Source organism: Lygodium microphyllum, chromosome 2, assembly GCF_053477565.2.
Source record: "Lygodium microphyllum isolate KBCC chromosome 2, Lygodium_microphyllum_v1.1.10, whole genome shotgun sequence".
NCBI lineage: Eukaryota > Viridiplantae > Streptophyta > Polypodiopsida > Schizaeales > Lygodiaceae > Lygodium > Lygodium microphyllum.
The window spans coordinates 27066546-27090031 of record NC_141136.1 but is presented as its reverse complement, the minus strand read 5'-3'; positions in this window follow the sequence as shown (position 1 = coordinate 27090031).

The window sequence follows — 23486 nt, the reverse complement described above, 5'->3', positions numbered from 1 at the left end:
GAGGGTTGGGGTATTTTGGGATCACTCTCCGTACTGACTTCTGATTCCGAGTTAAACTCACATCCCTCGCTTGAGGAAGGAGTTTTGCCAGGGGGTCGTAATTCAGTAGGTGTATCCGTCTTAAGCACTGGAACTACCAATGGTTGCGCCACTCCTACCTGCTCATAATCCATGGCTCCTATGTGCTCCAACCAGGATCTATCGCACTCCATCCGCATGACTCCTCTTTCGTTTCAGCCTGCCCTTTCCCTTCTAGGCCTAGAGTCTACCTTGATTTTTTCGATCGTTCTCCCTTCAGTGTCATATTCTATCGTGTCTAACTCTTCTTCACTCTCGTCTCCAATAGAGCAACAGTCCTCGTACTCCTGATCATTAGAGTCTTTCCCCTCTGACTGCTCATCATCCCCCAAGCTTTCCTCTCCAATCTCCTTTTCGTCAGTGACTAAAGCCCAATTGTATAATAGGTTCAGATGGTGAATTTTGGTCCATTTCCACTCAGGCTTAGCCAAAAGATCACTTAAGGGTTTTAGATTGGCAGCCGTGTTGCCCTTCAGTTTATCGGTCAGGTACTCTATGATTTTCTAAAGCTCGAGCTTGTTGGTGGGGATATGGAACGAGACCGGTTTCCCTGGGTTACTGAGCTTCTTGCCATCATGTAGAGTGGCATGATGAGCTCCCTTGCTGGCATGCTTGGGGATTTAGCAGCTTGCCTATATAGTTCTTCCTCATATGAGAACGGTAGATCAATGGTTGCCAAGATGTGCATCCAATCCCGCTCGTCCTCAGGGCAAGGGATGTACTTGGTCAATGACCCATAGGGTTTGCTTGCCTGTGCATCACCTTTTAGCATGGTTGAGATAGCATCAAGGTTGGCTGGGGTAGTCTTCCAGGTATCCATCTCAACCCTTACCGCTTCTGTTCTATTCTCCAAGAAGATGAGATTGTTACCCCAATCTTCAATAACTGGAGCGTTCCTCATCCAGGGTCGGCCTAGCAATATGTCGTAGTCCACTTCCTTCATGACAATGAAGTTCATGGAAAACTGCACCCATGCGACCTTCACTGGCCAGCTCTTTAAGACCTCGAATGGTCTAACCTTCATTCCATTGGCCAATTTGACATTGAACCTAGCCGTTTCCACGGATGGGTTTCCCTAGGCTTGTAGAACTACATGGCTCAAGACATTGACATCGACACCTATGTCTACAATTCCTTTTCGTGTTACATCCCCCAAGCCTAAGATAGGTAAGACTGCATGCATCTCAGTGCCTTCCCAGAAAGCATTGACGTGCAGTGACCTTGGAACTGAGTATACCATTAGGCTTGGAATTTGCGTGACTATGTCCTGCTCTTGCAAGTCAACGGCAGTGTGCTCCTCTTTTCCCTCCACCCAGTGTTTTAATTCTTGCCATAAGGAAGGGTGCTGCCGAAGCAGATCTCCTAGGCTCAAGGTTACTAGCATGGTTACTAAAGTGGTGAGGAGGTTGCTGGGTGGTTGCCTTCCTCCTTGGTCAGCACTCTTTGGCCATATGTCTTGGTTAGCTTGCTGACATGCTTCTTCCTAGTCTTGCCTTTGTGGCATCTCATGTGGTGTGGGTGCGTTCCCCGATTGAGGTTGCAACGGTGAAACGGGTGTACTCACACTAGAGAGGTCTTCAATTTAGTCTTCCAGTATGGGCTCTACGTTCTTAAGGTGTTCCTGGCCGTCCTTGACCCACTCCTTGACTTTGGCTATAGCCTCGAGTTGCCGTTTAGGGTGGGGGTATTCCCCTACCTTGGCACTCCCTAGTTCTGTTGTCTTAGGAGCTGAGGTCTCTACCTCTGCATCAGTGACCCTCTTTCCTGTCACCAACATTGTAGCTTCCTCAGTCTTAAGGGTAATCTTTGCATATGTTCTCTTTCTCCTTCTCCTCCAGCTTGTCTTTCCCAACGAGGCTGCATCCAGGTTACTTGGCCTAGGCAAGGAGATGCCTGCCTGTTTGGTCTGTGCTCGCGTCATGACATGTAGTAGGATGGGCGTATCCTCACTGTCAAAGGTCTCCACACCAAATAGTCCCAAGGGTACTGAGGACACATTGACAGAACTAGTTGATGGCTTTCGTCTAGGACAATCAGGAAATAGGTGTGTGATTCCGCACTCGGTGCATCGAAGGTCAGCTTTGTCCTTGTTTGCCTATTCCCTTTCCAGGTAGCGTGATGAAATATGGCCTGGATGACCGCAAGTCCAGCATGAGATTGGATCTTGGCTTGGTCCTCCAAAGCCTTTGCCTCTTTCTCTACCTAGCGCCATCATCAGTACTGGTCGGTAGTCCATCAGGACTGGATTGCCTTCCTCATCATAGGATATGTATGGGTTCATGTAGGTCTCCTCTTCACTAGGTTCTTCCACATAGTGAACAGGAGAGTTACTCAGTGGATGGGTTACATAGGGCCCTGTGGGTCTGGGTATACCTGTTGGGTTCATCTCTAGCTTAGGAAAGGCTAGTCTTGCATCATTTGGTGTTGGAAGTGGCAACTGGGCTCCCCTGCCAAAGAGGTTAGGTGGCTTGTTGCCTAAGTATGGAGGGTTGTATTGCTGCGCATATGGGAATCTCCTTGGCAGTCTGCAATGTAATGCATCATGACCAAACCTACCGCAGTTCGAGCATGGCCTAGATCTAGGATCTTGGCATTTTGGTGGGAGGTGGTTACCACCACAGTGTATACACTGCACAAGCAACCGCACAGGTTTCCTCATTTGGTCTTGCAATCGTGCAAGCTCCATTCTCACCTCAGTCAACTCCTGGCCTTGGTCAACACTCTTTCCCTTATCTTGTATGCTAGAGTTCTCTCTCTCTCCTGAAACTATTGACCACTCTGGAGCTCTCTGACTTGTACTGTCCCGACTAGTGTTTCTCGTGCTTCGCTCCTTAAGCTGATCCTCCACCCTTATTGCCTCTTCAAAGACTCTAGCTAACACGTCTCGGTGTAGAGTGGAGTTACTAGCCAAAGCCTTGTAGAGCTCCTCACTTCGAATTCCATTTATAAATATGGTAGACACAGCCTTCTCGTTAGGTCGCTCATTTGCAGGGATCCTCTTGAAGAGGCTACGCACATGAGTGACGTAGTCCCTTATGTCTTCCTTTTCCCTCTGATTGGCATTCATCAACCGGACAATGAGATTGTCAGAGTACCCTGCCTCAGAGAATCTATTGATAAAGAGGTCCTTAAGACGGGCAAAGTTCGTGCGCTCAGCTACATCTAGACTAGTGTACCAAATTCTCCCCTTATCACCTAAGCACAGACCGAAAGCTTGAGAGCATTGTGCAAGGTCCGTGAGACCATTTGCTTTGCAAACTTGTTCAAATTGCTCCACAAAGTTATATGGGTCATTGCTAGGTTCATACTTGTCTAGCTGCTTTGCTACAATAGGCATTCTGGATTGCCCCTTGCATGACCCCTAATCCTGAGAGTAATGCGGTGGCTAAGGTTGTTGCGCTCTACTCAGTGGACGTATTGTCCATGAGCCGCTTGGCTACGAGTTCACTCAACGATAAGTCAGCCTCTGCTGCTCGTTCTCTCTTTGCATTTGGCCCTGCTTTGGCTGCACCAGCCAAGGCTAGCGCACGCCGGGCCTCGTACATGTCTACATATTGTTGGAGTTTCCTAGCCTTCTGCTCGTGGTTATAGGCAATTATGCTCTCTAGCACCTTTGTAATCACCTTTCTTTCCTCTTCCAGGCTTGCTACTACTTCCTTTACTGGTCTACCCTGAACTACCGTCCTAGCCAACAAGTCATACTCATTGACTAACTCCTACACTAAGACTGGGAATTCTCCCAAGTCCAGTCGGTCCTCTCCTTGTCCACCTCGTGATCCTGACATTACTCCCACTTCCAACTCCACAAGATCGTCGATCAATTTGAGTAGCTTCGATAGCATCTGATCCTCTATGTTGTTGCCTTCTGGATCTTCATGTCCTCTTAAGGTCCTACTGATGGGGCTCTCAGGCACCCAACTATGTTTTGGGATATTTTCTTAATAGTGGGTTCCTTGATGTTATTATATCTCCTGATGAGTTCCTTGTTATTGAAAGCAGTCGTCAATCTTATTCACAAGTTGTGCTTCATGCTTTCTAGTGCTCAGTGCGAAAACAGGCTTTTTCTTTTCTTATAGTGCACCTTTGGTGATAAAATCAAAAGTGAGGTGTGGATGTGGGAAATGCTCAATGCAAACTCCACTCTTCCCCTCACATTCGTAGCCTGATATGGCTCTAAGCGCAGGTTCTGGCTGATCTAAGGTCTTACTGAAAGTCCATGTTGCATTCTCTATTCTGCTTCAGGGTTGGTTGGTTGGTTACCGAAAGTCAAGTCAAGTTCTAAATTCGGTCCGCTCAGTGTCTAGCTATTTGGGGTGAATCCTCGGTTATCCTGTCTGGTCTCTAGCTTCTAAGGGCTAAATTGGATTTCCAGGGGGGTCTGAGATGTGAATAGGGTGGCCAGGGCTATCAGGCAGGTTCAAAAACCCTCTATTTTAAGTTCTGGTAAAGTGTTCCAATTCTGGGAATCGGATCGGGCTAGTTCGATTTTGAGACTCGGACAGGCTGGTCCGATTGTGAAAATCGAATAGGGTGGTTCGACTCCTGCGATAGGACGAGTGGTCCGATTGTGGTGCTAGGACCAATGGTTCAATTCTTGCAGTCGAATGGTCCGACTCTAGAAATCGGGTGGTCCGATTCTGGGAATCAGACCTAGACAACTTAGCCCGACTGCGCAGACGACAGCCCGCGGGTTGTGCGTGATAACTCAAGCTCAGCGCCTACTCCATGGAATCATCCAGTGCCTTCCAGATAGGTGCAAGTCACTACAAGGAAATGCCAGACATACTTGGAATCACTGTGGTGCTCGAATCGAACGGCACTCCAGAATTTGTGCCCCTATTTCCCTGTTTCCAGCAACAGCAGAACCCTTTCTGTTTTCCTTCTTTTTCCTATCCTAATCTTAACCTAATGCAACAAAAACCAAAAACATAGATGGAGATGGATGGTCCTACTCTAATATTCAACAACAAATCAAAATACTTATTTGCTCCAAGGATTAAAACCTCTTAAATCTCCTAGCTATCTTAAGCATCGCTTCGGGTTGCAAACCCTACTTCTATGCTCGATTCGATGCGCGCGGCGCTCGAGGGTCGATTCCATCGGTCCCGGCAATGGAACCAAAATTAAGGGGAGCTATAGAGCTCTACCCCAAGACCTACAGACCGCTTATTGATCAAGCGTTTCAAGCCGAGCAGCCATGGCTACCCCTCACATAGCCGACGTGCAATGCCTACCTTACGGGTGTAGTGAGCTTACTTTGATGCTCGATCGAGTTCCCTCCTCTCTCTTGCACTCCGATAGCTCCACAATCCTTGCGGCAAGCTCAAGCAACCTCAAGCCTTCTCCATCAAGCTCCATTCTCCATAGCCACGCGAGAAAAGAGAAGAGAAGAGAATAAGAGAATATGAAGAGAGAAGATGGGGAGCTTCTTCTCCACGATCCCTCACTCTTACACACTCACTCCCTCACACTCCCTCAATCCCTCACTCAAGCACAAGCAAGAAGGCAAGAAACAAGAGAAGAAGAAGAATAAGCTTTGGCCACACACAAGAATGATCTTCTCATTCACTTTTGAACTTTATATACATGCCCTACTTTTTGGGTGGTCATCACCACTTTTTGCATGGCCGGCCATTAGCCTAGGCCCTCTTTTCCTATTTCCCACCAATCTAACTTATCCCATTCCCAACTAGTGCATATAATTTGCACAGGAGTGAGCCTGGCACTCTTTTACAAGGATTCGAGAGCGCTTTCACAATTAATAGTGTGCTTTTACTCTTTTCTTTTCTCGAGGCGACATTGAGGCCTTCTGGAGAGGTTGTCATTCAAAATTTTCAGGGTCTGACTTCCATCCGGGCCACCTTTTCCTTCCTTTGTCTTGTGTCCTTTTGGTTATCTCCTTTTTCCATTTTCTCGCTCCTCTTCTCCATTTTCCTGCTCCTCTGTGCTGCGGTAAAGACCTTCATATGCTATTTACCCCACCAAAACTTTTGCCCTTTTCTCAAGAGCTAATATAAACTTTCAGCCACATGAGCAAAATGCGGAATCCATATCAAGTAAAAGAAACGTGCACCCAAAAATCTTCTTACCTCGGATACATTCGAACATGTCTCTTGCATCTTGCTTAAGGCATCAATCTTTATTGGTGAGGGCTTTCTTCCATATGGTCCACACATGTGCCCAACAACTAATACTTCCTCCACTCCAAAAACTGACTTTCTCCTAATAGAGTCAAATGCACTTCTTCAAGATGGCTCAAAATCCTGTCACAATCAACAATATGATCAGCCACAAATCTTCTACATCCATGCTCATTCAACTCTTCATTCTTCTCATAGATATCACATCCTTTGATTGTTACATCATCAAGAAAGGGTAAGGTCAATTGAGGAATATACTCCCTCAAAACTTTATGCGTAGCATTCATCATATGCACCACTGAATTAGTTGCTCCCTGTGGAAGCGTACACATCCTAACCAATCAAAGTGGTGTCTTCATGGTAGTGATATCCCAGCTTTCCAATGCAAGTTGGAATTGATCATGTCTTAAATATAAATCACCCATAGAGTAAATTTCCTTGCCTGCAAATGCTTCTGCAAATTCATTCACTATCAGGCTGATCCAACCTTCATTATGGTGACCTTATTAACCTGTATAAACCTCAAAGAACCATTCTTCTTTGGAACAGTAAACCACCAATTCGAATATGGAGCTAAAGAGGGCTCCAAAATCCACATCCTGATCTTCTCATTCAAAAGCTCCAGCAACTTAGGCAAATATGCCCGAGGTACTGGAATAGGCTTTAAATTCCATGGCACATGAGGTACTGTAAAGATTACCATAGGTGCAACTATGGTCGGATCAACACATCCAATTTCATCTAACTAAAACACAAAGGCTTTCCCATGCCTTGCCAACATCTGCAAGAAACAAGCTCTTTCTGTAGGCAAAAGAAAGCTTGTAACACCAATTTTCAGCTTTTGTAAAGTTTCAGCTGTAAATTTATGTCCTACTCCATGTGGATCCCGTAAACTAGGCTGTTGAGTCACTTTTTCAGCCAACCCATCACTTTTAGGTGGTAAAGGCAAAGCCATAGGCTTAATTTTCTTTGCAATTGTTTTGTACTTTGTATCCACCCTTACTTCAACCCTGTTTTGCAGCCCATATTGTAGCCCATAACATTCAAGCTCAGCAAACTCTTGAATGACTTCATACATCCCTAAAGTGTCAACATAAATAACCTCTTTTTTTGCCCTTTTTTTATCATTAATTACTGCAGAAACTTCAACCACTGTATTAACATCAACGAGCCCTAAAATACTTTCATTTTCAGCCATCAAACCATATATTTACCCATCCTACATATTTCTTTTCAGCCCTGTACATGGTTGAAATATTCTTAAAACTACCAAGACTATATGATGTCCATTCCTGCGATCCAGACACAAACACAATTTTCCCCTTTCTTGGAGGCATAATTATATTCCTAGAGGCACTGCCATAGCCTCTACTTACAGCAGTGATGTCTAAAAATGCTTAAACTCTTGTGCATTAGGTGGCATGGGATTATCTCGTAGCCTATCCCAATTGCGGGGATGATTCACACAAATAGTGAGAAACTGTACTGCCTTTGTATTGTCTTTACTCCGAACCCGAGCATATGAAGAACCATCATCCAAGGCTTTTGTTTCTAACCTTGATTCCAAAATATAGCGCTGCCCCAAAATCACTAAATAACTACATGAATCCTACACAAAAAATGATATTCATCCCTAACATCTCTAATAGTCACAGGTATATTCGGACAAGCCGCATAAAGATCCCCTGATTGATTATTTGCTGCTCTCATGCGCCATCCTGGATCTACATCAATCAATCAACCTCCATTCTCATACAAGCTTCATGCCATAACATTGCTTTCGAAACCATGATCCAAGAGAGCTATACAAGGCATCTCTCTTTTTCCCACTTTAACAATTGTCTCTATTGTAGTACGAGCCCAATGCATTCGTAAATAAATGACTGCTTGGAATAAAATGAGCATCTTCTTCTTCATGTGCTTGTTGATGGACATCCCCATTATTCATAGCCTTCTCTATATGTTTACTGTTGCCCATAAGACTAATTTTAGCCACAAGCTTGCTATCTACACTCCCATTTAACCCATTTTCAACATCAACCCGCTCCAAATCAGCATTACATACATCATCATATTCCCTCTGAATTTGTTTCTCTATGTCTTTTTCAACCTGCATCAATGCTTGCAAAACTTCACCATCAAACTTTCTTTTTCATTTCAACATATCAATGATTACATCATTGAAATTCATGCTTCGTGATTCCAATAACTTCATCTAGTGTGAATTCCACTCTACTATGCCAAATATGCAATCTTCCAATACCTTTTTAAGATTTGTGGCAGTCTCAAGATCTGATTGTAACCTGTAACCAGGCTGCTTGCCCCTTTTCTTCCCTTCTTGTTTCTTCTCTTGAGATGCATCCTCCATAACATGCTCAGGTATGGCTTTTTCAGCCTCTTTCTGCTACTCCATTTTACTTCATGTTATGCATTTATATGGACCTGAAGAGGAAGGACCAGCAATGTCCTCATCTCTTCTTCTCTTTTCTTCCACAAGAGCTTTTTGATTATGAACCTCAATCAAATAAGCATAGGCTAAAAATGAATCCACCAGTGCACTCCATCATGTTCTCCCTCATATATTATGACTTGCATCAGCTAATTTAGACTTTGTTATTTTGCCCTTTTCCAATGCTTGCATCCAAACACAAGATTTTGCTTCAATCATGCCTCCTTTACGAGTTTCATCAGTCCTTTCAATTCTCAATCCATATGTAGTTGCATCTATGGCAGTCAGTATGTGCAATTGGATGACGATGAGCAGCAATCATTGGAGAGTCATAAAATTTATTTGTTTCTAAAGGCTGCAGAGCCTGTCTTGCAAGAGAAGCTAACTGATCATTTAGAATATGCCTCTTCTAAAATGGTGTTGAAATCAGATTGGACTAGTGTATTTAAGGCAATGCATATGTTGGTAAAGAGAGAGTGGATGGCATTAAGATGGGATACAGGTACCACACCTACCAACGCTTAGAAGGGGGCTGAAATTGCAACCAAGGTGCCTGTAGCTATGGCGGAACAACTGGCTATACCTATTGGTCCGGCTCTTAAAGGTGACACTATGGATGAATTAATCGAAGACATGCATGATTTGAGGTTGAATTTGATAGAAATCTATGCAAAGGTCGAAAAATTGGATGTTAAGGTAAAAGAGAAGGCTCGGACAACAGCCTAAAGACTATACAAAGAAGGATACAAGAGGAGATGCATTTGGTGTGATAGTTTATAGCATGAAAAGCGAGACTGTACAGCCTACCATGAAGTGGAAGCAAAAAGGTTAGTCTTTTGGAAAGATGGCAAAATACATGCAACAAAAACTGGTCTTCCAATAGAGCCAAATTTTGGAAATTGTGGTATGCAGAAGAGGTTGGAAGATATGGATGCAAGGACATCAAGCTGTAGCAGCCAACCCTTTATTGGGCTTTTCAATCCAATCTGTAAATGTCTTTTTAGTTACCAATCCTGCATCTTCTAAGAAAAACTCTTATTTCAAAGCTTTCTTAAAAGTTGCCCAATCAACATCTCTTCTATGTAACTCATCAATCCGATCATGCAATGCATGCATGGCCAAACGAAAGAAATACCGACTCCATGCATACTATAGTACCCCATGAAACAACATCTTTTCTTCATACAACCGGATGAAGGCCGAAACATTTTGACCCTTAAACTGCTTCAATTCCTGTCCCACTGCCTACAATGCATTCACAACTAAGGAATCGATTCTTTCTGCTTCTTGTAGAGTTTGCATCTGTTGTTGTGACAACAATTGTTTTTGTTTTTGTTGCTGCAATAAAGCAATCATCCATTGTAAAGCATCACCACTACTTAAATCTATAGAATCCCCCATCTTTACACACCTGTTGACCGACTTTCACGTTGAGTTCACCACTATCAGAGCATTTGGGATCAAAATTCTACCACAGGGGTAAGAGACATCACGGTGAAGGGAGATTCAGGGAGAGGAGTAGACGAATGAGAAGGGGATTAAAGAAATAGAAGATGTAGAAGAATACTCATAGAGGTGAAGCGTGTCAATTTATAAATCTCTTGTAGACAAAAACATGCATAAAACAATAACTTCTTCTCTACTGCTCAGACTGCCAATCTAATTCCTCCATTGGCTTTGAAAGGGGCATAAAATACCAAGACACCTAGCAAAAATCCTCCCAGATCACTCCTTCTTATTCTCCCAGTTCGGAGTGTTGTTCACTATCTGAAAACTACGATTGTGTGTCGCACAATTTTGCTAATCCTTCTTTTTACATAAAATCTAAAATCCCCAAAAAATGGCTAAAAGCCACTTGTTTTTTTTTAAACATGTCATCCTATTCTAGAAGTTGTCTACAGTTTTTGGATATTTATAAGAGATAATATCTAAAATATCAAAAATTGGCTAAACTTGCTCAAAAATCTAGTATTTTTGAACCATCCACACTACGAACACTGACATTAATGACTAATATGGCATTGGCTCTCTAGATCAATAAGAAAGCTGAATGATGATGCACTTTAGAGTTTTTCACATTATGTTCGTGTAGCGGCACGACACCATGTTGCTTTTTAATATGTTCTTGTGCTTTAATATATGACAATATAGTGAAGCCCTTTAAAGTTGAAATTTTACAAAGCATTTGTAGGTTGACTTGCGATAAAATCTTTAGTTGAAATGCATGCTTGGGCACTCGTCAATGTCAACTCATTCCCTTGCAAAATGATTGTGAGACATAACATGCTTGATGAGTTTCTTAGAGAGGTTTTTAAAGGCGAAAATCCATTGCAACACAATGATTTAGATATGAAAGTTTAGAAGGAATAATGCCTTAATGGAGTTATTTTTGCCCATATAGGGGAGGGAGATTGCTCATGGGACTTCGTCTCATCTATTTTGGGCCATAAATATCTCTAAAATAGATTATGAATGATTGCACGTGTTGAAAGCCACATTGGAATGTTATCAATGTTGTAAGAACCATCACCATTATCTTCATGTAGAGAAATTCCCACCAACATTTGCAGCATCTCTTTAAAGGTTGTGAAAAGGGAAAAGTTTTCATTCTTTGATTTTCTATATTATTTAGGTAGTTCTAGAAACATGACATCATCTTCTTTTACATCTTCAAGCTCGTCCTTTGAAACAATAGCTAATAACACATGGCACAATGAATAACCACACTTACAACATCAAAGTAGATTCCCATCATGCAAATTTAAGCAAGTCCAATGACAAAGTTGTGCATCATGGTTGGGTCTCCCACGTGCAACTTGGTACCCTTAGAGTGACCATCTTGCTTAGAAATATGGTAATAGTGTGAGAATCAAGAGCAAGTGGTATCCAAAGGCTAGGATCTTCTAATGATCCATACAAGTGTCTATCTTGGGATGGCTTGTCCTGGTTGTTATTATATTACAGTGTACAAGGATAATTCAAACCATGTGTATGATGAGCAGGGTGTGAGCATGGATAAATAAGGCAAGATGTGATCAATGGGGGATAATCCTTGCATGGACGGGCCTCACGGCCTATATTGTAAGGTGGATAAGGAATATTTGTTACACCTAGTTGATATTGCCTCTTTGGGTGAGAACTTGGGAATATTTTTCCCATAGATGCAAGTGGTTGATATCTCAAGTACTAATCTATCAGATCCTATCGCATTGGAGTATACAAGCTCTTGATGACAACTTCAATTACAAGGTATACGACTATAAGAACTAAAGCTCATTATACAAGGATCATTATTTCTCGACGTGGCTAAGATAGGCCAAGATAGTATAAAAGGAAGCTAATAATTATTAGGGGCATTTGCACTACATTCTTTAGTGTCATTAGTGTCATTTTCATAATCATATTGACAAGTTCTTGTACTTGTCCACACATGAGCCCACATAGGTGCTATTCAAAAAATTGAAGACCTCAGTAAGAGGCAATCTATAATCATTGGATGGAGAGGTATTGTGAACAGTTAAGATTGATGATCTATATGAGGTGATATGATTGGTAGCTAAGAGGTATAAAAGAGAAAGGAGAGAAAGTGAAAGGCATACATTGAATTATTGTATTCATCTTCTAGAGTATCATCAATCCTGTTTGTTTTGTTTTCTACTTTTACATCCAATTGCTGCCTCTCGATCACTTGATCTAGACAACAATACTTGGAATTCTAACATGTATTGTGTTAATATGATCAATACCAATGAAAACCAAAACAATAATAAGAAGCTACGAGATGCTACAATTGATCCTTTCCAACATAAAGCTGCATTTGGTTCTTCCACGACCATAATCCTAAGCTCCTCTCTAGCTTCATGCACCTTCAATTCCTACACCAACCTTATCTTTGGCCTTGTGTGCATACATACATACATACATACATACATACATACATACATACATACATATATATATATATATATATATATATATATATATATAAGAGAGAGAGAGAGAGAGAGAGAGTAACATGTGAAAGCTAGAGTTGGATCTAGAAACTAGGGTTCTATAATGGTTATACCATTGTTCGACCAATAGTGTTTATATGTGGGACTAAGACATTTAATTTCAATTGATTTTAATGCATCAAAGTCGCATGCAATAGGGAGCACTTAGTGCCATGGGTTACTTGTTTCTTTATAAACAACTAGCAAGGATGTACTTGATGCCAATGAGCACTAGTTGAAACAAAAATTGGGCACAATGTGCCCCTTCACCTCTGTCGCATCTATGTAGCTTTGCAAACATTGTTTCTAGCTGTGTAGGCCACAAAGTGAAAATCCATTTACACCATTGCTTGGAAAATCTTTGTAAAGGATGGAAAATAGGGTACATAGGGTGCAAGTATAAAAGGTGAAAGTACTAATCATTTCGTACCTATTTTTGATATAGTACAAGTCTTTTCTTGCTTACTCTCTCTCCTCCAGCTTGCATGGTTGACATCTTCTTCCCTTTTTTATGTTTCTCTCTCTTCTTCTAGTATTTCTCACACTTCTTCCTTCTTTCTCTCTTCTTGCAATCTTTATCTCTCCTTCAATAGTCTTTCTCTCTTCTATCTTTCTCTCTCCAAATTCATTTCATGACAAGTGGTATCACAGCATTGGTCTTTGATCCATTTTCTCATATTTTTCTTCATATTTGGTCTCAATTTTCATCATAAATACCTATTTTAGATAGGTACTACAGGTAAACGACATGGATTGTGACTTGCAAGTTTGCTATAGCTAGAAGAGATTATGGCTAGAGGCCTTCACAGGAGTTGCTAACAAAAATGGTAGCCTGCATGCTATTTTAGTAGGTCGTGGTCAAGTTTCATGCCATTCTAAAGGTAACTTAGTCAAAAAGGGTTAACTGGACATTGTTTTAAAAGCCTTTTAGCTTTTTCTTTAGATGCATCATTACCATCCGACACTTTCTTTTTTCCTTTATCTTTACCCGCAACACTTGTAGATGCACCTGAAGATATGGGGCTACTCCCTAGTCTCCCAGACCAAGGGTTAACTATAGATGTAGTATTAGATGATATTTCTGGTCCACTAAGGCTCTGTGATTCCTACTTTTCTTTCTACATATAACTGTCATGATCATTATCATCATCCAATCCATCACCACACTAGATGTATACCAATTGCTCATCTCATAAAAAATAATATCCATGTTCACTCTGAACTCACCTGTGATAGGGTTATAGCAACAATACCCTTTCTACTCTAAAGAATATCCAATAAAAATACATTTTCTAGTCTTTAGATCAAACTTCTTTCATAGCTCATCAAGTGTGACACATCGGGCTTCTTATCTGTAAAGCATTCTTTGGAGGTCATTCCATGAACTACAACTGTGGGAGTTCAGTTCTCATAATATAGATAGTAGCATGAATAGCTTCAAACCAAAAGTATTTTGGCATATTCTTTTTCAGCCATCAATGCCCATGCAACTTTTGCATATATGTCTATTTTTCCTTTCTGCAACCCCATTTTGTTGAGGGATATACCTGCAATGAAACTTTATTTATTCATGGGACCTAAAAAAGTCACTAAACTCATTAGAGAGGTACTCTTTCCCTCCATCTGGCCTCAAATACTTAACTTTCAAGCGTGATTCTACTTGAACAAAAGCCTTGAAAGTTTTGAAGTGCTCAAATGCATCACTCTTTTCGTTTATGAAATATACCTATAGCTTTCTTGAACAATCATTAATAAACATGACAAAACATTTGCTGCCATCAAGAGACATGTTATGTATAGACCCCCAACTATCTGTATGCACAACATCAAGTATTATTTTTTCTTACATCTCTATCGTGTAAAAAAGGTTGTCTTGCATGCTTACCAATTTGACATGCTTTATACACTTTATGAAATTCTGCAACTCTGAAAGTAGGTAACCTTGTAACCAACCCTTTGGACTGCATTAATTTTAGCTTTACACTTTTGTATATCCAATATGCTTGTGTCGTATTTTAATGTCTGTTACTGCTCCTTCTCCTTTAAGCATACATAATAGTAATCATAACATGAATTTCAACATCTAAAGTGCAACTCTACTTCCTTTTGTGACCAACCGGTACTTATCATTAAAATCTTCCACAAAGTAGTCTTTTACATTAAATCGAACTTACAACCCTTCCTCTACCATTTGACAATGAACACTGGATTATTTGTGATGGATAGCACATGTAATACATCTGACAGATTCATTGTTTGACCATCATGCAAGGATAAGAAAACCTTTCTAACGTGTGAAATTGGGTGGCATGAATAATCGCCCATCTGCACATAACCTAGATTTTATAAATCTTGCACCTCTCCAAACCATTCAACATGACTAGTCATATGATTAGATGCACCTGAATTAACATACCATACATTATCATGTATCCCCTTTCCTCTAATAGCATTCATCATATACAACATAATAAACAAATGCTCATTCTTATCTTCATTTTGTTGTGAAGACAATGCATAGTTTCCTTATTACAATTTACCACTACAAATATCATCCTTCTTAACATAACAATGGTTTGCAATATGACCTGTTTTGCCACAATAATGACAAAAATTACCAAATTAACTAGAACCTCTATTCTGCAATCCACCTCTTTCTCTAGAGCTCCCATTGCCTCTAAAGTTTCCATGACCTCTTAAAATCCACATTTCACTCGAACTACTAATTTAACATGTTTTTCTAGTTATCACCAGCACATCCCATACCATAGCTTCTTAAAGAGGATTTGCCATGTTCCCTTCTTGAACTTTGAGTAAAAAGCTTGGACCTATTCACCACTTCTTTTAGATGATTCACCCTGCATATTGATCTCTTCAGTGATCATGAAAGAGACCAACTCATCAAGAATGGGAAACGACTTTTGTGCATACACAAAAGTGACAATGGATTTTCAATCCTTGTCATTATTAAGACCACCCAAAGTAGACGAAACCAAATCATCATCATCATGCATAACATCAATAGCTACTAAGGCATATGCAATGCTTCTCGCTTTCAAAATATAGTCATTTATAGATATATTCCCTTTCTTCAAGGTATTTAACTCTATTAATTCATCCATGCCTTGTATTTACTAAAAACATGTTTTAAAAAGCTACATGTGAAGTTTTTGCATTTGTTTAATGTCCCGACATAATGTTGTCAATGACTATAAATAGCCAATACATCACCTTTTTGTCTTTTACATTCCATTCTTTCCATGCCTTTAATTCTTTTGTAGTCACAAAGGCACACAGCTCTAGCTCATTTTCTTCACCTAAGACAAACTTGAAGAGGCCTTTTTGTCATGCAAAACTTCCATGATGGGTAGTTGTTATTCTCCAGCTTTTCAATGATGGGGTTTCCGCTATTCTCTACCATTATCACAAAATTGATACAAAACAATAAACAAAACTTATGCAACCTTTCATAACAAGTGCATAACGATACAACAAGAAGCCTTTTCACAGACTACTCAATAATACACGTAATATGTAACTTGTTTATAGATAAAACTTGTGTTTGCTTCCTAACAAATACCTCAAAAATTATAGATTCAAAATATGTAACATGTGCGTCCACTTTTGGTCAACACAACCAAAATTGTAGTATACCATGAAACTATTGTCTGCAACCTTGTAGGTCTCAAATGGGGCCTGCATATGGCCAAAAAAAGTAATAAGTAAGCCCTAAAGTGTATAACTGTAGAATATATAGTGCTTTGCTCACACACCAAATCTCATAGCAATCTGAGATTTTTTACTCGACCCTACTTCCAATGCCTCCATAGGCACTATCCAAGAGAGAGTGGAAGAACGAGAGAGCTTCTTACCCGTAACTTGCTTGCTCGAACCCTTACTTCTTCTCCTTCACTTCAACCTTCGAACTAGCCTCTCTCAATGGTGCTACTCTGATACCATGTCAAGAATTGCATGGTGGGGAGGGGTTCCAGTTTGGAACCTTGTAGATTCCCTTCCCATACTTGCTTGAGCTACTACTCCAAATACACACCATACGCAAGAGGAAGCTCACTCAACAACACAAGAAGAGAGATGGAGTCCATAGCTTTTTTTTTGTTGGTTTCTTCTTATTTTTTTTCACACAATACAATGTACACAAAATATAGATAAGATATAACATAAAGGAAAGTAACATGTTAAGTCAAACAATGCATAATTGCCTATCCTAATCGATTAATACTATAACTATGCCAGCTGTAGGTGGGTGCAACAAACTAAATATAATAAGTGATAAGTTAGTGGCCATGTGAGGATCATAACGACCATTGACATGGTAAGTGTATGTAAATGTGTGAAACCATCCAACCAGATAATCCATCATCAATGTTTGCATGTGTTGAGCTTGCCATCTCTATACTGCATTGTCTCAAAGAACTAAGCTCAATTGCATAAAGAATCCAAAGCTCTAATGCTTATAGCAACAAGTAGCTCCCATCCATGAAGCAAATCCAAATGCCAAATAAGCAATACAAGCTCAAGACATCAAGTACATGACCATTCGGAATCTAAGATACATATGAAAGCATGAAACCTAAGTCTGTCTTCAAACCTATAATGTCAATGACTAGAGCAACTGAAGCATATAGTAAAAGCTCCAAAGCATCCAATGTAGCTCAAATTCGAGTGATAAAGCCATCCATAATCATATCAATGTTGGTTGCTTGATTCGAGGGGCTTCTTTCCATGCTATCCACATAGGGATTGGTTCCATTCCTATCACAACATGCCAAGTTCTATGAGACTAGAAAATGACTTGGCATTGGATACTATTGGCATTGGTGATATTAGACTCCAATTTGCTTCAAGTAGAACTATTGTTTTGCATGATGTATGCCATGTTTTGACTTTGACCAAAAGCCTACTCTCTACTAGATAGTTGGATGCTGCACGGTATTATGTATCTTTTAGTGATTTTGTGTGGAAGATTACCCTATGGGAATTTTGTCTTTGCTTTGAGGTGCCAAGGCTGGCATCCTCTATCCCTTACTTGTATTTGGGCCCATTGACCATGTTTTGGCTGTGGCTAATATACCACATGTCTCTTTATGGCATCTTCACCTTGGGCACATGTCCTTAAAAGGAATGAAAATGCTTTCTCATTTCTAGTATCTTCTATCCGTTGACTACAAATGTTTTGATTCATGAGATCATTGTCTTTATAGTAGCTGGCCGACACACAATTCTCATAAGAAGTTTGACATTGCGACTTTATGACTTTCATTGATGTTTATTCACATAAAAACTAGGCATATCCCATAAAGTAGAAATCTAATGTATTAGCTACCTTTCAACGTTGCCTTGCTCTTGTTGAGAACCAGTATGGGTATAGGTTGAAATGTCCAAGGTCAAATAATGGGGGTGAATATGTATCTAATGCATTTGAGAAGGTTAGCAATGAGCAAGATATTAAGCATCAATTGATTGTCCCTTACACCCCACCCCATAATGGTGTTGTAGAGTGCATGAATAAGACGATTCAATAGAGAGTCTATAGTATGCTTAGCTAGGCAAGTTTACCACAATATTTTTGGGTTGAGGTAGTTACTACTCCCGTACACTTAATAAACAGATCTCCATGCATTACTATTAGTTGTTAGCTTGCAGAGGAGGTATGGTCTAGAAAACCTCCATCATATACTCCTTTGCGTGTCTTTGGATATGAGGTTTTTTACCATGTTTCCAAAAACAGATGCAATAATTTTGATCCTAAATTAGTGAAATGTTCTTTCTTAGTTAAGGGGATGTTAGTGAGATGGGCTATCACCTATGGGATATGCAAACTAGGAAGGTCATCCATAGCCATAATGTTGTTTTTCATGAAGGAGAAGATGTATAAGTAGCTTGAGCAAGTAGTTGAGGTATGCAAGGTGATATTTCGAGAGTAGCCTTCTATTGCCATACAGCCACCTAGATAGTCTATAATTGATGTTTTAGTGGCCATGGTCATGATGTTGGACAAGATGTACAGGCCCCATAGCTCAGACGGTCTACTAGAGATAGATATCAGCCTGATTACTTTGAGCCCTCCATGGACTATGTTATGGTGACAGATTCTAGTGAGTCCCTTACTTACGACGAGGAGGCCATGTCCAAAGGTGATAATCACTCTTGGGAGAGGGCCATGAAGTCAAAGTATGACTCATTGTAGAAAAACTACACATGGGATTTGGTTCCTTTGCCCAATGGGAAACATGCATTGCTATACAAGGGGGTGTACAAGTTGAAGAGTATCCGTGGATGCCCTAAGCCAACATATAAGGCTAGATTAGTTACTAAGGGTTTTAAGTAGGAGCATGGTGTTGACTTTCATGAGGTCTTTTCTCCTGTAGTCAAGATGACTACCCTATATTTAGTGCTGGCCTTGGTTGCTTAATTAGATCTAGATCTCTATCAGATGGATGTTAAGATGGCTTTCTTACATGGGGACTTACATGATGAGATTTATAAGTAGCAGCCTAAGGGCTTTCAAGAAAAGGATAGGGAATACATAGTGTGCAAGTTGAGAAAAGGTCTTTATGGTCTTAAGCAAGTACCTAGGGAATGGTATGTGGTCGTAGTCTTACTCCCATGGTAATATGGATTCGTGTCTCTACACAAAGAAGGATCCTGATGACATCCTTATTATCTTGGTACTTTATGTGGATGATATGTTATGTGGTCGTAGTCTTACTCCCATGGTAATATGGATTCGTGTCTCTACACAAAGAAGGATCCTAATGACATCCTTATTATGTTGGTACTTTATGTGGATGATATGTTGATTACTGGGAGAGCTCATGATAAGTTAGATGCTTTGAAAACTTAGCTCAAGAAGACCTTTGAGATGAAGGACATGGGGTAAGCCTCACGTATTCTTGGGATGCACATCACGCATGATTGATTTCAGGGGCTCCTTTACTTGTCACAAAAGGAGTACATACAGAAGGTCCTTAAGCGCTTCCATATGTAGGATGTTAAGCCTATTGGCTATCCTTTACCTTTTCATGTGAAGGTCAGTCAGGTAGATTGTCCCTAGTTAGATAAGTAGAAGGCCGAGATGCCCAAGATCCCTTATATATCTACATTGGAAAGTTTGATGTATGCCATTATAGTCACTTGCCTTGACATAACATTTGCATGGGAGTTGTGACATGCTATATGGCTACACCTGGCTAGCAACATTTGGATACCATGAAGGGTGTCATAAGATACCTAAAAGGCACTGTAGATACGAGCATTTGATATGGTGGTCAGGATACTATAGTTGCGGCTTACACTAACTCTAAATGTAGAACATGTAGATAATAGGAAGTCCACCTTTGGTTATCTCTTCACTTTTGTTGGAGGTATTGTTTCTTTGATGTCCAAGGTACAAAAATACATGGCCTTATCTACTATTGAGGCAAAGTATGTTGCAACCATTGAGGCTTGTAAGGAGGCCCTATGGTTAGGTTATTTGGTGATAGACCTTGGTATTACTGTTACTCCTACATTGCATTTGGATTCTATGAGTGCTATTTAGTTGGCTAAGAATTTGGTATTCCGTGCGAAGACAAAGCACATTGAGGTGCACTATAACTTCATCAGGGAGGTGGTAGAGGACAAGTCTATTGAGCTTATCAAGATCTTGATTGATGAGAATCTTGCAGATTTGCTCCCTAAAAGTCTCTTGACAAAGCGTTTTGCCTTCCCTCGAAAGATGATGGGCATAGGATAAGAAGACATCTATTCCTCATCTTGTTGTACTTCATATACATTTGTACTTTATCACTTTTTTCTTATTCTCTCCTCACTAGAAGCACATTCACCTTTAAGTGGGAGGTTGTTGGGGGTAAAGGTGCTTGTGCCTATGTTCTCCTATATTTACTTCACACACAATGACCACACACCTGTACACTGTAGGTGGCGGGCACTCATCATTGTCACTTTATTCTTTATTCTTTTAGTGATTATCTATTGAATAAGGGAAGACTGGTTACACATTGTGACTATTGGAGTTCCCACATATACTCTCTCTCTCTTTCTCTCTCTCTCTCTCTCTCTCTCTCTCTCTCTCTCTCTCTCTCTCTCTCTCTCCATCCACCATAGCTCTTGCTTCCACTTGTGTGCTTCCATTCAAGCTCTACCTTTCAGGAAAAGCAAGATGACCCCCAACAAGATGAACCAAAGTTGCTAACTATGGATGGGGTGAGTGTTGTTGAACAAGCACCGATCTATAGTGACATTTTTCTATCCATCAATGATGAAGATGCGAAGGATCAAGGATGATCATTTGACTAAGGGTGGTTTGTGAAATGTGGCATTGACAACTTTTGTAACAATGGTTGATCTCTTATTTGGGTAAAATGACCTATAAACACTAAGAGAGGTGGTTTTCACAAGTTGTTGTGATGAGTGAGCATCTCCTTATGCATGTATTTATGGATTTGTATTTCTTAGCTTTTGTGCTCAATATCATGAAGAACATTCTTTTGGGTTTTTTGCTTTATTTGCATGAATTGCATGCTTTGAGGCCTTATTTTCTAACTCCTCTCCCATTAACCTATTCTAATAAATGTATGTTTACAAAAAATATTTCTATTACCCTTAGGCCTTAATACAAAGGTTACGAAAGTAAAACATTTATGCATGAACACAATAAATCCACAAAATAGAAGCACAAAAAAATAATAGGAATTCAAACATGCCAATTGCACCTCTTTGAATATAATAATAATTCATTTGTATAACTTGGTCTAATGATCTACCCACCAAAAATACAAAACACATTAACTAGGTATAATGTGACCAATGTCACACGTGTGCATTCGTGCAACAAGTCACTATCATGCAGGGAATAGACAGATTGAACAAGTGCACATGGGGAATAAACATACCAAAATTCAAAAAATAAAGAAAATATTATTTTTACAACTTGAAAAAGTAATAAATTATCATAACATCCAAAACCTAGACACGATGTGAAAAGTTGTATACACAAAATATAGCGCACTTTATACTTTGAGAAACAGAGTAAATTGCAATTTGAAGTTATACTATTCATTGACCATGCTACCTAACACACTTTCAACATGTGGCCATCTAAAAGGATCTTTGTACACCTCTCAAATATTTGGAGATACAAAAATATCACATAAGTTGGAGGAAAATACTTCAAATCACATGTATGCAAACTTGACAAAGCACATAAGACTCTTCTACTATGCTAATGCTTATCATCAATTTTCAGATAGTTAAAATTTTATAGCTCAACTTTGTCAATCTATACTATGGTGAGCAAAGATTTACATTGCTCTTCCTAATCTTCAAACACTCAACTTAGGCACACACATACACCCTCATATCTCACTTTCCCACATTTCGAAAGAAAAAAATGCAAAACCTAGACATGATGTGCAAAGTTGTATACACAAGATATGGTGCACTTTATACTTTGAGAAACACAGTAATTTGCAATTTGAAGTTTATACTATTCATTTACCATGCTACCTAACACGCTTTCAACATGCGGCCATCTAAAAGGGTCGTTGAAGTCCTCTCAAATATTTGGAATCACAAAAACATCACATATATTGGAGCAAAATACTTCAAATCACATGTATGGAAACTTGCCAAAGCACATAAGACTCTTATACTATGCTAATACTTATCATCAAATTTTAGATAGTTAAAAATTTATAGCTCAACTTTGTCAATCTATACTATGGTGAGCAAAGATTTACGCTGCTCTTCCTAATCTTCAAACACTTAACATAGGCACACACATACACCCATACACCCTCTTATCTCACTTTCCCACATTTCGAAATAAAAAAATGCCTTAAATAAGAAAATACATTTAATCGTGATTACGAAATTTATGGGATTTCACCATGCTGCTTTGTTAACTAAAAAGAAAGCACAAAGTGACATCAAACAATAACAAAACCACTTAATGCATGAAGAAACCCATAGGTTCTCACGTTGTGTGCATTGACTACCCATATTGCCACTCTTAGTATCATCAAAGAATGAATTGCCATTCCAAAATTGGGTTTCGTGTACTTGATGGAGTACTTGCCTTCAATGATAAGTATGGATGCAACATAGTGCATTTTACTTGAGCAAAGGGAATGCAAAGTGCATAGGATTTTGTTGCAATAAATTCTCTAAAAGTACCACTCTAAGACATTGTTATACCATTTGAAATATAAATCAAAACAAAGGAGAAGAATAAAGAGAAAATGTAGGTGATCACATGCCTATCAGTAACATTGCAAGCTTTTTGTTTATTGCTACCATTTTCTTACAATGCATTTAGATTGCTAATTCGATTTGTAATTAAATTCAAACGATGGTGATGATGATGACATGTCATGCTCCAACTTCATTATCATGTTCACCTCTTTGTTGCTTCATCTCCTTGGCTTGGACAAAGGGATCCAACATGTGAGCCATTGCCCAACAAAATCATCCAAGTATAAGGGTTTGGTGAAACCTTTGAAATAACATCTTGGACAAATGAGAGAGAGAGAGAGAGAGAGAGAGAGAGAGAGAGAGAGAGAGAGAGAGAGAGTGGGGGGAAGGGGATAAAGAGTGAGAGAAGAGAAGCCCTTTGGATAGTGATGATAAAAAGTGATAAATGAGCAGCCCTTGAAACATTGGTTTTAACACTTTTTTTAGATTATTTGGAAATTAGGGGAGTTTTGGAATAATTCTCCTTACACCACCTAGGGTAGACTTGAAGCTAGTGATATCTTTGCCAGAACCAAAATATATTAATATAATTCAAATGAGGGAAGGAAGAAA